At 56.3% G+C, this 4298-nt stretch overlaps 1 protein-coding gene across 2 annotated transcripts in view; it reads right to left on the reverse strand.

Moving 5' to 3' along the window:
* Positions 1 to 1725, reverse strand: part of Cspg4 (chondroitin sulfate proteoglycan 4) — a 33047-nt gene extending 31322 nt beyond the window's left edge. Inside the window, exon 1 of one of the 2 annotated variants that reach the window (XM_033756045.1) lies at positions 1644 to 1725. The gene's annotated coding sequence lies outside the window, so the exon portion shown is untranslated. Of the gene's footprint in view, positions 1 to 721; positions 738 to 1643 lie in introns of those variants that run through there. The other variant, XM_033756044.1, reaches the window with a different exon arrangement.
* Between the last annotated feature and the right edge of the window lie 2573 nt (positions 1726 to 4298).

The raw sequence follows: 4298 nt of genomic DNA on the forward strand, positions 1-4298 counted from the left end.
AGCTGGGGAGGGGAGGCGAGGACCGAGTTTAGCGCTGCGGGGGCGGGGGCACCCCGTCTGCCCCCACCCCCCCCCCCTTCTTAAAGGGCCAGTGCTGCGCCGCTCCGGGGCCAGGCCCCACCCTGGAAACCTGGGACAAGGTCCCAAAACAGGGTCCAGACTTCGGAGTACCCCGCCCCCTTTCTGCGTCCCCCCAGACCCTTCTGGGAGGAACCTGAGCTGGGTCCTGCCTCACTTTCCTCCTTTCTGCCCTGGAAGGGACTAGGAGGTAGTGTCCTTCTTAAAGGGCCAGTGCTGCGCCGCTCCGGGGCCAGGCCCCACCCTGGAAACCTGGGACAAGGTCCCAAAACAGGGTCCAGACTTCGGAGTACCCCGCCCCCTTTCTGCGTCCCCCCAGACCCTTCTGGGAGGAACCTGAGCTGGGTCCTGCCTCACTTTCCTCCTTTCTGCCCTGGAAGGGACTAGGAGGTAGTGTGGGGGTCTCCACAACTCCAAACCTAGAGAGGAAGTCAGTTTAGTCTCTGAGCCCCAAGAACCCCGTTTTGCAGAGGCACCCATGTGACTACTACCACTTGAGTGTGGCCCCAAGGCCCTCAGTGTCCGGTCCACAAAGCGAGATGTCCAGACACCCCACGGGGCATCATTTGCCCCGCAAGGTGGGTGGGCGGCCCGCCCCCGTGTATGGAGGAGGGGTGTGGCTTCGTGGGGAAGAGGTCCTTACAGAGGCAGAGGCAGGGAGAGGGAGAGCACAGGACAGGATCTGCCTTCCAGCAGGGGCTCTTCCTGAAGTCTGGCCCTGGATTTAGCTCCTACCTAACTGCTCCAGGCCTTCTCCTGGCACCGGCCCAGCAGCAACTTTTCTGCCTGGTCAAAGCGGGACTTGGAGAAAGGGCAATATTATTATCCTGGAGTTTCCAGTGCCTGGAGCTCTGCCTGCTTTCTGCCCAGCCCCAGCATTTGAACTGCCTGGACTCAGTTTCTTTGAGAGAGAAGGGATGGAGGAGCATCCCTGATCTCTCCTGGCTTCACCACTCAGATCCTTCTGGGCCACCCACCCTGCACCCCCTCCCTACCCCCTTCGGGCCCAACCACAGTCCTGCAGCCTGTGCAGCACTTCACAGTTTGCAACAAACTGAGCCCCGTTTTGCAGATAAAGGAAATGAGGTAGAGAAAGCCAGGGACACGAGGCAAGACAGACCTGGTGGTTCACCTCCCCCCTCCCCCACTTGGCTATCTCTGATCTTAAACAGGTCCTTTTGCCTCCTGTGTCTCAGTTTCCTCATTTGTAAAACTGGGTTTATGAGGATAAAATGCTTTAAGGTACCTCAAGTGCCTGGCATACAGTAGGTGCTCAGCAAATGTCTGTCCTTTCTCCTGCACACCCTTGTGTTTTAGTTTATTTACCTATTTTTGTTGTTGTTAATATAAAATTCTTCACAAGTTTGCATGGCAAAGTTGGGCAGAGCCATGCTAATATCTGCTGTATCATTCCAATTTTAGTTCACATGCTATGTTTTTATACAGTCTTATATAGTCCAGGCCGCCTCCAGACTCACAATCCTCCTGCCTCAGCCTTCCGAATGCTGTTTCATGGCTTAAATACAACTTTACACACATGGCTTCCCTTGGTGAGAGCTGCACACCTGAATTCTCCTCTGCAGCGGTGGCTGCATACAGTAGGTGCTCAATAAATGCCTGCTGGGATCGACTTGCTGTTCTGTTGGGTTTTTGACAAACCTATGAGCTCTCATCTGGGCTCCCTTGGAGACCTGGGCCTGGAGCTGTGCCATGTTGGCTTTGGTGGCAATGAAGCCATTGATTCCACAAGTTGTCCGTTGTCTTTCCTTCCCTGAGTCAGCAAGACACCTGGTCCTCGTTAGGGGCTAATTTCAGCCAAGTGCGGTGTGGGATGTGGGTGGTGTTCGGAGCCTGCATTTGGAGAGAAAGGATTTTATTTTCAGGAGTGAAGAGGAGAGAAAGCTTTTATTTCTTTATGGATCACAAGCTTGGGTGGAGATATCTCCAGCCAGTCCTCCATCTTTCCTGTCCCAGCTTCTCCTGATCTCCAGGCTCAGCAGCTATACTGCTGGGAGTCTGTCTGACTGCCTGTCTGTCTGCAGAGCCTCCAGACAGAAGCAGCCACCCACAGCTGGGATTTGAATTGGAATTGGTTTCGAGTAGGGATCTGCTCGGAAGCCTCCCTGCTTTGTTGCTGGCTGGGCAGAGCAGCACAGGTCCAGAAAACCAGTGCTGCAGAAGTATGCAGGTCTGCCCTTGCTGCTGAGCCTTTGAACCTGGGGGAAGTGTGTGTGTGTGTGTGTGTGTGTGTGTGTGTGTGTGTGTGTATGGGGGAGGACGGATCTGGAGGGTACAGATGAGGAAGTTGAGACTATCAGTGTGAAAAGGTTGCTGGTACTCAGGCTTGGTCTTTGTTCAGCCCTCAGCCCAGGACTTGAACCCTGGACTGAAGTTGAGGAATGTTGTGCAGGTGGACTGGGGGAAAGTTGAGGCCCTGTTGTTGCCTTAGAGCCGGTCCCTGGCTGCTTCCTTCTGTCTTAGATCAAGACTGTTGGATAGGGCAGTGTTTTCAGCTCTGTGGTCCCCTCCCCAGTCCCCTGGGGAAGCTTATCCCGGGCAGAGCTGCCCTGGGCCTTCCTGGCAGCTTCAGGCCTGGCTCCTCCTCCCTTCTGTCTCTAACCTATCCCATGATTTTCCTAGGCTTGGGTCGGCCAGGCCACTCCCCTGACAGCCCCTACCTCCCCAGTTGTGTCTCCCCTTCCTCTAGCAAGTCCTCCACCCCTTCTTCCACACAGTACCAAGCTCTGAAATTCTCCTAGTCCCCTGGGGCCTGCCTAGCTGGGTCAGGGGTGCCTTGATGCCTCCCCTGCCCCTGGGACAGCCTTCTTCCCAGAAGAGCCCAGGGCAGGACACATGGGGCCCTTGCCCACAAGTGAAGGAGGATTAAAAATTCTCTGAAGCTGCTAGGACCTGGGGTATGTGCTGCCTCAGTTTCTTCAAGATAGCAAAACACTGCTGTTCTGCCAGAGTTCAGCCACACATACTGGAGGGGTGCCTCTGATCACTCACCCTCAGAGCTTCTTGGATAAATGTGCCTGCTCTGTAGTGCTTGGCCTTGCCCTCAGCTGGGGTGTTTTGCACTGTGACGGCCTGGCCCCACCCGAGGAGCCTGTGCCAAATCCAGCCTGCTGGTAATGGCGTGTGCTTATGCCCTAGATGGGGTGGCACTGGAGCAGGGCGGGTTCTAGCTGGCCAGGCCCTGTCTCGGGGAGTTGGCCCCCAGCCATGGAGGACCAGAACCAAGGCCACCTTGGTGCCAGGAGATGAGGGCTGAGGTGCTGGTTCCTTGGCCCTGCAGTCTCATGCCCTGGCTTGGACCATGGGCTCTGCTAGGAGCCCTCTTGCTTCTGCTTCTGGCTGAGGCATTGGGCTCCTTCAAGTCCAGCAGCCAGGCTCCTGCGGGGCGAGTGGGAGCAGCGTCCCAGCAGTTACACAATTCAGGAGCTGTGAAATTGTCTTCTTCAGGAGCAGAAGCCAGGAAGCCATGAAGGTTTTGCCCAGAGGGGCAGGGGGCGGGTCTGAGCCATGCTCAAGCCACACTGCGAAGGTGGGACTGGGGTGTCAGGGCTGGGGGCTCTCCTGGAACCTCTGTCCCCAAGATCAGGCTCTTCCTACTATACCACATCCACAAAGGGCTGTGGCTTTGGGGGCTGTGACCAGCTGGCCACAGCTGACGTCCCCTGGGTTTGTGCTATTTCTAAATATTAGTTCATGCTGTTAACCCTCACTGCACCGCTTGCAGAGATGGACCTGGGAGGGCCTGGGCAGGCGCCCTCTGGGTGGAACTTGTGCAGGGGCAGACAACTTGGGACTGGGGTGCGGCTTCCTAAAGAAAGCGAAGAAGCTACTGGGGATAGGACAGTGCTTGCAATGGGCATAGGAGACTGGGCATGAGCTGGCAGTGGGCAGGGCAGTGGAAAGAATGTGGGCTCAGGAGTCAGACATGGTCTTGCAAAGCCACTTCTGTGTGGCCCCAGGCAGCAGGTCATCTATCTGCACCTTTCTGCTGTCCACAAATGCAGAGCTGCCAGGGTGTGGAGAGGAGCGGGTGTTAGAAACTGACAGGCAGGGGACTAGGTGGTGAGAAAGATGATGATAGTTCTCAGGAGTCTGGGAGGAGAAGCAAGGCTGATAGCCAAGAGACACCTGGTGCAAGTGGACAGGGTGATGGGCACCCCGCACAGACAGATAGAGGTGGGCATGGTGGTGCACCCGTGGTC

The sequence above is a fragment of the Fukomys damarensis genome, unplaced genomic scaffold, assembly GCF_012274545.1.
Source record: "Fukomys damarensis isolate Sample0158 unplaced genomic scaffold, DMR_v1.0_HiC HiC_scaffold_25, whole genome shotgun sequence".
Taxonomy (NCBI): domain Eukaryota; kingdom Metazoa; phylum Chordata; class Mammalia; order Rodentia; family Bathyergidae; genus Fukomys; species Fukomys damarensis.